The following is a 14,123-nucleotide window of genomic DNA, read 5'->3' as shown; positions in this document are numbered from 1 at the left end:
AGTACCCTGCTTATTAGGTCACATTTAGTTAATAAACTATAGGTAATCCTAAAACTAATCCTATCAGAGATAGACTACTATACTACCTAAGATAATATGAACTAGAAGGAGTTGCTAGTTATAAAGAGGAGCAGGAGATACATGAAAACATCCATTCCTAAACTTTCCCTAATTGGGTTAGAAGTTAAGCTTTCCCTGCACCTCTCAGAGGAAAGAGCATGCCCAACGTGCGTTTCACTGGTTACTGTACTGTCTTCATCAGATATTACGTGCCACTTTCAAAGTGATTGTGAAATAGATGCTGGAAGAGGGTAGAAGCAGGCAGATAGTGGAGCCAAAAATCACTGCCCCCATCCTAGGGCTGTAGGGCAGTTCACCCACAGTCAGAGCCCGGGCTGCTCGGTGGCAATGGCCCTGTGCCTCCTCAAGATTCCCTCCACTATCGAAAGTGTGTTTGACATTAGCATGGGACAAAACCTTATACCAGACATCAAGATTCAAAGTTACACGTCTGCTACACCCAAAACAAGGTGTCCAGGAAGTCTGCCCATGAGGCCACACAATCAGCTGTGGCCCCATAAGTATAAACGTTGTAAGTTGTCAAAAAATAATTTGAAGCGCAGATGTGAGGTTTATTGTAAGGTTATTTGAACTAATGTTAAAAAATAAAATGTAAATTTAGTTCCTAAACAAGTATTAACTAATTCACTAAGCTTTCAATCATGGTAGGGATAAGGCCCATGAGGCAGACAAGGCAATTTTGGGTGAGACAAATGGAGCAATGGCAGTTGATGACCCCTGCCCTGTTTCTTTTCTGGCTCATCAGAAAGTATTTTTAATGTTTTGTCATTTGTTAATCTAGGTATTGGGTGTGTATGTCTAATGTGTGTGTAAAGCCAGAGAGCTGACCTAGTAAAAACAATTAATTTTAACATAAAATATTTTGTAGTTTCTTGGCCTGGTCCTGGCCCTTGATGGCTCATTAGTCTTTTTGGGCTAGAGTATGTCCGATGTGCTAGGGTTAAAATAAAGAAGTTTATCTTCAACTTTTTCTAATACTTTCTTCTGAAGAATGACTTTATTTTCCCTTGTATATTGACAGAGATTAATGAAGTTCATATTGTTGGTATATGCCTCCAGTCAGTGTTATTACTGCTAAAATAATCATATTTGTCCCATGAGTGGCAGTATTGGTCAATGAGAGATAGGAGCCCTTCATCAGCTATCCTATTCCTGTTGTAATGTTACATATATCACAGTCAGATATGACTATAGCTTGTGGGCAAGAGTTATGGAATTAACAGCTAGGCAGCTGCTTAAGGGTATAGGGGTTAAACCAAACCCAGCCTTGCCTAACCCACTTTACATCCACACAATGAGGTTTTATATATATATATATATATATATATATATATATAAGTTACCCCAAACTTTTAAACGTTATATATACAAGTATCTCACAAAAGTGAGTACACCCTTCACATTTTTGTAAATATTTTATTATATCTTTTCATGTGACAGCACTGAAGAAATGTCACTCTGCTACAATGTAGTGCGTGTACAGTCTGTATAACAGAGTAAATTTTCTGTCCCCTCACAATAACTTAACACACAGCCATTAATGTCTAAACCTTGGCAACAAAAGTGAGTACACCCCTAAATGGAAATGTCCAAATTGGGCCCAATTAGCCACTTCCCCTCCCGCTGTCATGTGATGTTATTGTTACAAGGTCTCAGGCATGAATGGGGAGCAGGTGTGTTAAATTTGGTGTTACCGCTCTCACACTCTCTCATACCGGTCACTGGAAGTTCAACATGGCACCTCATTGAAAAGAACTCTCTGAGGATCTGAAAAAAAGAATTGTTGCTCTACATAAACATGGCCTAGGCTATAAGAAGATCACCATGACCCTGAAACTGAGCTGCAGCATGGTGGGCAAGACCATACAGCGGTTTCACAGGACAGGTTCCATTCAGAACAGGCCTAGCCATGGTCAACCAAAGACGTTGAGTACACGTGTTCAGCATCATATCCAGAGGTTGTCTTTGGGAAACAGACGTATGAGTGCTGCCAGCATTGCTGAAGAGGTTGAAGGGGTAGGGGTCAGCCTGTCAGTGCTCAGACCATACGCCGCACACTGCATCAAATTGGTCTGCATGGCTGTCGTCCCAGAAGGAAGCCTCTTCTAAAGATGATGCACAAGAAAGCCTGCAAACAGTTTGCTGAAGACAAGCAGACTAAGGACATGGACTACTGGAACAATGGCTCTTATTTTGGGGTACAGACTGTTGTACTTCAGATAAGATGATTAAAGTGCAAGATAAGCTTGTACTCCTCACCTGGCAGCAACCAGGTGAAGCTTACAAAGACAAGTGTTTCTTGCCTACAGTCAAGCACGGTGGTGGGAGTGTCATGGTCTGGGTCTGCATGAGTGCTGCCGTCACTGGGGAGCTACAGTTCATTGAAGGAACCATGAATGCCAACATGTACTGTGACATACTGAAGCAGAGCATGACCCCTGCCTTTCAGAGATTGGGCCACAGGGCAGTATTATAACGACCCCAAACACACCTCCAAGACAACCACTGCATTGCTAAAGAAGCTGAGGGTAAAGGTGATGGACTGGCCAAGCATGTCTCCAGACCTAAACCCTATTGAGCATCTGTGGGGCATCCTCAAATGGAAGGTGGGGGAGCGCAAGGTCTTTAACATCCACCAGCTCTGTAATGTCATCATGGAGGAGTGGAAGAGGACTCCAGTGGCAACCTGTGAAGCTCTGGTGAACTCAATGCCCAAGAGGGTTAAGGCAGTGCTGTAAAATAATGGTGGCCACACCAAATTTTGACACTTTTGGCCCAATTTGGACATTTCCACTTAGGGTGTACTCACTTTTATTGCCAAGGTTTAGACATTAATGGTGTGTTGAGTTATTTTGAGGGGAACAGCAAAGTTACACTGTTATAGGCTATATTGGTTACAAAGTTACAGGCTGTACACTCACTACTTTACATTGTAGCAGAGTGTCATTTCTTAAGTGTTGTCACATGAAACGTTATAATATAACATTTACAAAAATGTGAGGGGTGTACTCACTTTTGTGAGATACTGTATATACTATTCAAGAGACATTTCCTTACTATTATAGTAACTAATGGTATGGCCCAATCGGCTTAAACATTTCCTTGGCTGCTGTGGGCTATAGTCACTTTAAATACCGTATTGGCTCGGACTAAAAGTTTGGTGCTTTTTTAAAGAAAAAGTTTTGTAACAGATATGCTGCCACTCTGTCCCCCCCACCCCTGAGATATTCTGCCACTCTGCCCTCCCCGATATATGCTGCCACTCTGTCGTCCCCCACCATATGCTGCCACTCTGTCCCCCCCCCGAGATATGCTGCCACTCTGTCCTCCCCCCCTCGAGATATGCTGCCACTCTGCCCCCCCCCAAATTTACCAGAGCAGACTCCCGGGTGTCTTGTGGGGCCGGAGGGGGACATCTACGCAATACGCGTATACAAGTACCAGTGCCGGCACTCAGCGGAAGTGGCGGTACCGGACGTTGTATACGCACATTGCGTAGATGTCCCCCGCCGGCCCCGCAAGACACCCGGGAGTCTGCTCTGGTAAGTCTTGGGGGCAGAGGTAAAACGCATCGTGCAGACGTTCACCGGCTGCGGCGATGCGCGTAAACAACCTCCGCTGCCTGCACGTCTGAACGATATGCTTTAACAATCTCCCTTGCCGGGACTCCCCCCGCGAGGGTTGTTTACGCACATTGCCGCAGCCGGTGAACGTCTGCGCGATGCGCTTAGACAATCCCCCTTGCAGGCTCTCCCCCCGTGGAAAGTGCCGGCAGGGGAGGCTGTCTGAGCGTATCAGAGAGTAGGATATGGGTCCCCTGCACCGCTGCGGGGGATCTGTATCCTAACCCTGCTGCCTGCCCGGTGCCCGGAACTGCATGTCCCGGGCGTCGGGCGCTAGACCCCGAATATAGGCCGCACCCCCACTTTAAAGACTTAAAGTGGGGGGGGGAGTGCGGCCTATATTCGGGCCAATACGGTAAGTATAACTCGCACTCTCTCACAATCACACTCCTAACTTCCATCAGTCTGTGTCTGCTACTGACAAGTTGAAAATTGTACGAATCCAAATGCACAAGTCTATCAGCAACCCCTTTGGCTACCCCTGGTGTGCATAAAATCAAGTATAAAATTGTATACATTTTCAGTAATAGTGTATGTATTATTATATCTGAGCGAGAGAGAGAGAGAGAGAGAGAGAGACAGACAGATGATAGATGGATAGATCTTGAACACCATTTAGAAGGTTAAATAATGTCAATATCCTTCAGCCTTCCATAATAGAAAATCTCTCCATGTATTTCAAGTGCTTTAAAAGAGATAGATGTAATGACAAATATATGATCTTAATCTATATGGCTGATTCCAAGTTTATGAAACTGCTGATGTTAAAAATAAGGAGACTGACTCAGTCAGTGAGCGAAGACAGATTTGCTGATTCTCATATTTGGGAACTAATTGCACACTTTCCTTAAGTCAGATATGTACTTTCTTAATTGGTTTATAGAAAACTATGTGTGTTGCGTAATTTTCCTGTGAGTTTTTTAATGGGCTTCCGACTCCCAATGAACCAAGTTTACAGGGTACTCAATTATATAGCAGATATATGCTGTACTAGTGTAGCTACTGTTCTAAGGTGACACCGATATATGTTTTTTGAGCAACACTATTTCCCAGGCTTTTTTTTGTCTTGGTTTTCAAAAATGCCTGCTCAGCAGTAAAGCAAAATAAAATAATTCCTGCACGTGTAACTTGAAATATTGTAAAAATAACCACAAGGCCTCAGAGGCTTTGCATACAGGGATTGGAACAATTAAACAAGACAATGCGTGTTGTACTGTCATGACATCAAATGATGCTGATGGATAATGATTGTGAAGACATCTTTTCTCCTTCACTATATATATATATATATATATATATATATATATATATATGTAGTAGAAGCATTATTAAACACTCATCTACAGACACCAGACAAGCGAGAAGGCTTGTTTTTCCCCTCAGAAACCTCATGGTGCTGCCACAACCACAAGGGATTCTGGGTAGGTGCATGCAAATAAGGTCAACAATGATCACCTTTTGCCTCTATATCCAGAGGCAAAAGGCGATTATTGTTGACCTTATAAAACTAGAGGGTTCCAAGAGAGTTGCAGATAAATGGAACAAACTCCCAGGAGAAGTGGTGGAGGTTAATACAGTAAGGGAATTCAAGCATAATGCACATGGGACAGGCATATCACTATCCTGATTCTAGGACGAGACAAAGGACTGATTATGGTTTGGGCAAACTAAATGGGCTAAACTATAAATTTTCTGTTAAGGCAAGACCTAGCTCAGTTGAGGTTTTATTTGGGTTTCTGGGCTCACATACCAGATATTCAGCATAGGACCAAATTTCTAATCTGTACCAAATTGTTTGATGTTATCATTGTTTGTATAATCTGCACTGGTCAAATCAATGTTTACTAATTGTTTCTCATGTTTGCAGGCAATTCAGAGTTCACATTATATGACCCATGTTTTGTTATAATAGACAAATATGTGCCAAGGAATGGCAATCTTTTTATACCATATTTTGTTTCAATTAATAATATCACTACTACGAAATGTAAGCCAGTCAGTGACTGTATATTTCGTTTGCAGCCGTTGGTGGCTATATTTGGAAACACAGAGGAACACAGGTGCAATAAGTTATTCTGAATCATGGTGAACATTTACATTTTCAAAATAAATGTACACTTTTAAGAAAAATATGACACCCATGTGGATTTGTTTTGTTAATTTCAACAAATATTCATTATTTAAACCCCATTTAGCATAAACAGGTTTATAAAGAATGTGAAAATCACTACTGTAAACCGTAATATTGCAAGGAGCAAGTGACAGATATCTGTGTGATATTCTTTATGCTTTTGGGTAGCTGGTACAAAAAGAAATAATAGATGTTAATATTGGAAAAATAATAGTTCTATTGTAATGCCTGCACTGAAACTGTGTTTATTACTTGCAATCCACTCATATTACACTGTCTTCTTTTGTTATATCATATATAACACTTTTGTTAGTAAAATGTATTTCACTGGAAAGTATATAATGTATCACATGAAAGAATAAAATCTAAATTAGCAATAGCAAGCTGATGTTTTATATGTACTGCTCAAGTCGCTTGTGAGCTGTGACATCGTACATGAGATATATACAGTATATTGTATGAAGTCCCACGGACTCTCATGTGATCCTGGGCCCTCGAGGAATACCACAAGCAGGTGTTGTCGCTTGACATACAGAAAATGAAGTGACGCTTGATCACTTTTTTCCAAGCAAGCAAAATCATCTTAATAATAGCAAGATGATGGATTTGGTAAATAATCTTCAGGTCATGACAAATCCAAGAGGGATTAGTAATGAAGTATGTGCCAGATGTACTGACTGTACAGGCCCCAAGAGAAAAGCATATTATCATGGACCATCCCCCATCATAAAAAAAACTTCAAATAAAAAGAAGCCTCTGTGAAAAATAAATAAAAATCAGAATAGTACTTTATACTTTATTCAGAGTATAAATTGTGGTAGCCATGTTTAATATTAATAGTCATTGGATCAAAAATATTTCATTCTCCCTAGTCTTGACCACCTTCTGTTTTTTATTCTTCATGCCCATTGATTGTTTAATAATCCATGCTTGTGATACAACCATAAAATAACAAAGTGGACTAACATAGCTCCATATTTTAACAGTGTTAACCAAACCAGGTTCTACCAGGCGATTGGGCAGTTCATGCAAACTCACAGTATGAAGAGTCTAAGTCCAGGCGTGCCTTAAACCCCGGGCAATGACAGCCTAGTTGCCCCATCTCACTAATAATACTTGTACCTGTCTAAGAACTCTATTAAATATACTCGGACCATTGTGGTTTGCTGGGCTCATACCAAACCGGTCGAGGAATGACCTCTGACCAGATTATGTTTGATATCATTAACTCTATAGTACTGTTACAATCGGTGGCTGCATCTAGGTGTCAGGAAACCACAGCCCCTAGAGCATCCTGATTTCACCAGAAACACCTGGCCATAAAAGTCAGTAAAGGTAAGTGTTACCAGATAACAGAAGAAAACCCTCTACAATAAGTAATAATAAAATAAAAACAACAAATAATATGTTTATGGACAACTGTGAAGTCATATCACATTATCAGGTATACTGTCGTTACATGAGAAATCCTTGATGTTTATAGAGAACCCTAAGAGATCTTTAGTCAAGTTTAAAAAGGCAAATAATAGTAATAATAATAATAATATATCAATGCTATATGTGAAAACATTTTGTACCCTTCCTAGTAGAAATATTAAGTGGTGTCACAGCCATGGTCGCAGGGGTTGAACAAACATATAATTAAAATTGGGGGGGGGAAATCTGGTCTTTAAGGCCTTAAATGACCTTGGTCATGAATGGGTTGAATCACTTCCGGGGCAAAGTTTTATAAGTTGTCATATCACTAAAGGAATGAACCTACTGGAGGTAAAAGCAGGTTTTGCCAACAACTGTCACATACTAAGATAAAATAGATGTTATTTTAGCCAAATATTTATAAACAAATTGAACTTCCTAGAAGAAATCACACAGATTTTGGACAATGCAGGAGGCAGGTCAAGTGTAAACATTAAGGAGAAACGATCTTGAATAAACAAAGGAATTTTATTCCCACTAACAATTATGTGTTATATACACAGTACAGTTATATACGACGAGCCGCTGTTGTATTTTTGTTACTGTAACCTCTTGGAAAATCCATATATTTGTTCACGCTAGACTCTTGCCTCCAGTAATCCCTGTCAAACTTTCTAATCCCACAGGGCTGCTGCAGTTTATACCGGCGGCTCCAGTAAAATGTTGCTATTCCAAACAGTGTCCCAGAAGTGTTACCAGCAAAAGCAGCTAACTGATCAGAGATTAGCACCCCCTTCATTATACAGTAACCCTTGCTGTCTCTGCTTGTCTGCATTGATCATGCCAAGCGCACGAATTAGTATAAAACATGCTCTCTCGTTAAGGGAAGCATTGATACGTTTGCTTTAGTATAGGTTATTTCAGCATACGCTAGCCCATTTTTTCAAATTCAGATTTTCAATGTAACAAAGTACAGGAATTTCACTGTTACATTGCATTTTCCGTGTCCACACCGGCAGGACACATATACATTTTAGAAGTACTGTCCTGCCGGATGTAAAATGTATACATTCAGTTACTCAGTTATTCCTCCAACATCCTGCAGGACAGCACTTACTTACATGTGCTGGTGAGCAATATGTGAAATATTTACATGTCCTGGAAATTGTATATAATTGTAGTTATATATATATATAGTATGATTAAAAACACCATGATTTACGTGTTGTTTTTTTTTAGAGAAATAAAAACTAGTTAACAATATTTCAGTTGAGATAACTCCTGAAGAAGGATCTTTACAGCAGTCACTAACTAGCTATTTATAATCATTACAGAAGTAGAATTGTTGGTAATTTTTTAAACCATAGGGAAGAGAAATTCAGACAAGAAGCATCTGAGAAAAAAACAAAAATGTGCTTTCTTTTTGTTCTTGTTATCAGCAAGGTTATTATTATTATTATTATTTATTTAGTGCCGTCGTATTCTGCAGCGCGGTACAATCTGTAAAAGGAGCCTTAAACACTGATTAAATATCAAACCAACAGATGGCAAATATCCCTGGGTAAACATGATAGTCAATAGCACTTAGTGATCGTTGCTTCATGCCACCTTCCTGTAGTTGTCACCTGTGTCTTCAGCCGGATTTATTTAAAGTTATATAATGTACTTCAAGCGTCAATCCCCAGTGCTTAGCAAGGCATGTCACAAATGCCATTCCTGTCCTATGACTCTGATACTTCCTTTCGTGTTCGCCTGTTACAGCAAAACTTAGCAGCAGTCTAAAAGCAAGAGTGCTGTTTTCATCTAGGGTGTCTTCTTACGATGACTGACAAACGCCATGCCTTTTTTATTCATAATTAACGGCTAACATCAGGATGTCCAGACCATACCGACATCCTGATAAGGTTACTCATAAGTTGGACTGCATCCGTAAGTTCAAATAACTAACCATAAACCTCAAAGAGTAACCAGTTTGCAAATTGTACAAGGAAAATATATACCTTTATGGACTGCATTCAATAGTCTCTACTATAAAATAATGTCTCTCAAAGTGTAAACCATGTAAAAATGCAAATATGAAACATGACCTTATACACGGATTCAAGAAATTTATTGTTACATTAAGATGTAAGGTTTCTGGGGTTTTTTTGACATTCTTTATTTTTAGCAGATTTGGCATGACAAACAAGGACACTGGCAAAGTGTTCAAGATGTTCGTACGTATACATCCATCTGCCATAGATCTATCCCCATAAAGGCAATATGTTCCCAGACACTATGGAAGATCTAGCTGTTTCATGGACCAAAGTTGTCAGTCTGTCCATTTCTATTGCTTCCAAATTTTTTGTCCTAACTACAAAGACGGATGGGATGTCTGGTGAATTCCATTTCTCGCCTATCGTTCTTCTAGTAGCTAGAGCTTTTTTAAACACCAGTTTGTTTTCATTTTAAGTGAGAGAGGGGGTCTGCCTTGACAGTAATTATAACCATGGGTCTAATGGGATCAGCTTACCAAGCGCTCCTGTGATCAATTTATTTCTTATACCCCATAGTATAGCTATCTTTGAACACGACAACGAAATGTGCTTATGGATGCTCACCTGGCTACAGTGTTTCCAGCATGAATCAGTGAGCTTAGACCCCATAGAGTGCAGCTACACTGGAGTCAAGTACCATCTATGGAGGGTCTTGAAAGCTTGCTCTTTATGATTAACACAAATGGAAGCACTAAATGTAGCACTCCACATCTCCTGCCAATCCTCAGAATCCAAGGAGGCACCAAAGTCCCTCTCCCATTTGCACATGTATGGGAGACCATCCTCAATATCTTATTGTATAATATAGATATTTGTGATTTACCCCAGGTAAATTTAATAATGAGCTCTCTAAGAGTAAGCGAGACTGCGTGATAAAACCCCTGAATTGCAAAAAGAGAAAATAATGAAAGCTGCTTAGCTGCTTGTGTCCTTCAATGTCTGTGAATTGTATGGGAGCTTTTCCTCTGAATATGTCACTGTATCTCATTATGCCATGTGACTGTAGGTTCTTAAACAATCTTAAACATCCCTTGGGCAAAATACCTGTTTTTAAATAGTGGTGTGAGTGGCGAGGGGGAGCTGATAAGCTTTCTCCTTACAACTGTTTTGTCCCATACATCTAGCGAGGTACAGATGCTCGGACAGGTAGGGCAGGGAAGCGGTTGAGAAGTCCTAGATAGCCAAATATGTTGTATGAGAGCAAAGCATGTTCCAGATCACCCCATCGTTACTCATCAGTACATCCTCTTATTGACATGTAGTTGATGAACTAAAACAAGTTGTGACACTATAAAATATTGTGTTAAATTTGGTAATCTCACATTTTAAAATACATTCAGGCTTCATTATACACCGGTGTGTGAGTGCTGGTGGCCAAGTTGCAAGCTCCTTTCTATTGACCTGTGGTATTGGTTAGGAATGGGATATTTAAATGCTGAGTATTTACATAAAGTGCTATGCATTATATTTAACGTTAAACACGGTATGTCATCCTCAAAGCAATAGTTCTTTGTGACCATGAGGACAGCATAGATATCCACTGTTCTAACACTCACCACTCCTGCAGTGAGTGTGATTCACTGGAGATGGGGCTGTCTAATGACAACCCAGTCTTCCCTTTGTCAGCAAGAACTCTATAATATACCGATATTGGACAGAGGGTACAAAAGGTAGAAGAAAACAGTTGATCATTTTCACCATATAGTCATATTTAAAGGAGAAAGTAGCAGAAATGGTTTCATGTCATTGTTATGCTTATTCAAATCAAGGCTATGTCTTCTATACTCACAAATACGTTCTAGTTAATTTTCTAGTATTGGGCTGTAAGGCTCATAAAATGCTATGTGTCAGTTACTGAATATAAGCTTTCAACAGCATTCATGTTCCTACAGAATTCTAAATGAACCTACCACAACCCTTACACAGCATCAGGCACCACAGTTGAATGTACTCATCTATTCACTCATTCTTTTTCCCAGTGTCTGCATATGGTGTACAGACAAACATCAAATTTTATGTAAGCAATGATGTCAACAATATACAAGAAGGGGTGGCTCTAGGTTTTTAAGCTTCTGCGTAATATTAGTGTGAACCTCTACAAAAATTATACAGTAAAGGAAAAAATTATTTGACCCCCTGGTGATTTATTACTGACATCAATCTGTAATTTTAATGGTAGGTTTATTTGAACAGTGAGAGACAGAATAACAACAAAACAATCCAGAATAACGCATTTCAAATAAGTTATCAATTGATTTGCATTTTACTCAGTGAAATAAGTATTTGAGGAGAGTGTTCCTAATCTCAGCTTGTTACCCGTATAAAAGACACCTGTCCACAGAAGCAATCAATTAAACAGATTCCAAACTCTCCACCATGGCCAAGACCAAAGAGCTCTCCAAGGATGTCAAGGACAAGATTGTAGACCTACACAAGGCTGGAATGGGCTACAAGACCATTGCCAAGCAGCTTGGTCAGAAGGTGACAACAGATGGTGCGATTATTCGCAAATGGAAGAAACCTCAGTCAATCATGTCAATCTCCTCAGTCTGGGGCTCCATGCAAGATCTCACCTCGTGGAGCTTTAATGATCATGAGAACGGTGAGGAATCAGCCCAGAACTATCAACTATCAATGATCTCAAGGCCGCTGGAACCAGAGTCACCCAGAAAACAATTGGTAACACACTACGGCGTGGAGGACTGAAATCCTGCATGCCCGCAAGGTCCCCCTGCTCAAGAAAGCGCATGTACAGGCCCGTCTAAAGTTTCCCAATGAATATCTGAATGATTCAGAGGAGAACTGGGTGAAAGTGTTGTGGTCAGATGTGACCAAAATCTAGCTAGTTGGCATCAACTCAACTCATCGTGTTTGGAGGAGGAGGAATGCTGCCCATGGCCCCAAGAAAACCATCCCCACCACCATGGAAACATTATGCATTGGGGTATTTTTCTACTAAGGTGGCAGGACAACTTCACCGCATTAAAGAGACAATGGATGGGGCCATGTACCGTCAAATCCTGGGTGAGAAACTCAGCCAGGGCATTAAAAAAGAGTTTTGGATGGGTATTCCAGCATGACATGAACATAAACATCAGCCTCTAAACCTTAATGACTTGGAGAGGATGGGCAAAGAGGAGTAGGATAAAATCCCTCCTGAGATGTGTGCAAACCTGGTGGAAAACTACAAGAAACGTCTGACCTCTGTGATTGCCAACAAGGATTTTGCCACCAAGTCATGTTTTGTAAAGGGGTCAAATACTTATTTCACTGAGTAAAATGCAAATCAATGTATAACTTATTTGAAATGTATTATTCTGGATTGTTTTGTTGTTATTCTGTCTCTCACTGTTCAAATAAACCTACCATTAACAATATAGACTGATCATGTCATTGTCACTGGGCAAACGTACAAAATCAGCAGGGGATCAAATAATTTTTTCCTTCTTTGTAGGAGGATGTACTGCTATATTTATTAAAAAGACACTCCAGTCATCAAATGTACTTTCATGCATATAATATCTGAGGGGTCCCTTTAAATAGCCGATTATTTCCTTGCAAATGCATGGAGGGAATGTGTATGTGCATAAAGTGCAATTGGACCATGGAGGGGAGTGTGCAACAGTTTGTCCTAATAGTATTTTTTGAAGAAAACAGGTTGAAGAATAAATTAAATACACTATATGACTAAAAGTATGTGCACACTTGACCATCACACCTATATGAGCTTAGGACATCCCATTGCAAAACTATAGACATTAATATGGGTCCTCCCCACCACCACCACTGGCACTTTGCAGATATAACAGCCATTCAAGTGTCACACAGTTGGAGACAAATGATTGTCTAAAATGTCTCTGTATGCTCTATTAATTGGAAACCACTGTCACAGTATAAAATATTACATTTTTTTATTTTAAAGATGAGATTTCAAGAGTATCAACCTCCCTTTATCAAGTCAATAGCAGTAGTCCCCCAGACCATTATCTCTCCTTCACCAAACATTACAGTAGGCACTATGCATTCTGGTAAGTAGTGTTCCTCTGGAATCCGCAAACCCAGATTTGTCCATTGCAGATAGTAATGTGTGATTTATCACTCCAGAGAACACCTCTCTACTGCTCCAGAGCCTAGTGGTAAGGTGCCTTACGCCACTTCTGTAACTGAACAGAAAATACCTTCTGTCAGTAAACTAGTTCAGATCCCGAAATAACGTAACACCAAACACACTCTTGAAAAAAACAGAAATATTTTATTTAATAAAAGACAAAAAAAGAGCATATACTTTGGTTACTTCAGCTACGTGGGGGAAGCCCATGTCAGTATCAGCCAATGCCCACGATCAAGATTACACTACACAACAGTTGTATGCGACGCTGTAGTCCCTCGTTCCAGAACAGCTTCAAATTAATAACCGCACAGCAAGTCTTTTTATTACTCTCAGAACTGGGAGGTGACGACACAACCTTATCTAAATGGAATGTGGCCCAAGACCCAGCAATAGCCTGTGCGCAGACACTATGCAAAAACATTGTGCGTAGGAAAGGAGAAAGATAAGAAAGAACAGAACAGCAAGGAGAAAGAATAGATGCATGAGCACTGAGGAGCCATAGAAAAAATGACTCCCGTCAAAACTCAGCTTGGCATTGTTCATGGTGATCTTCGGCTTGTGTGCAGCTGCTCTGCCATGGAAACCTATTTCATGAAGCTCCCGACGGACAGTGCTTGTTCTGATGTTGCTTTCAGAGGCAGTTTAGAATAATGTAGTGATGCTACAGAGGACAGATCATTTTTACGTGCTATGAGATTCAGCACTCAGTGGCTCTAGTCTGTGAG

The 14,123-nt window shown here is 40.1% G+C and overlaps 1 protein-coding gene across 1 annotated transcript in view; it reads left to right on the top strand.

Moving 5' to 3' along the window:
• The first annotated feature begins 256 nt into the window (after positions 1-256).
• Positions 257-14,123, top strand: part of GNG10 (G protein subunit gamma 10) — a 74,366-nt gene continuing 60,499 nt past the window's right edge. The window contains exon 1 of the mRNA XM_053465844.1: positions 257-261. The gene's annotated coding sequence lies outside the window, so the exon portion shown is untranslated. The remainder of the gene's footprint in view (positions 262-14,123) is intronic.

Source organism: Spea bombifrons, chromosome 1, assembly GCF_027358695.1.
Source record: "Spea bombifrons isolate aSpeBom1 chromosome 1, aSpeBom1.2.pri, whole genome shotgun sequence".
Taxonomy (NCBI): domain Eukaryota; kingdom Metazoa; phylum Chordata; class Amphibia; order Anura; family Pelobatidae; genus Spea; species Spea bombifrons.
The sequence above is the reverse complement of the archived record's forward strand: the minus strand, read 5'-3'. Positions and strand labels throughout refer to the sequence as shown.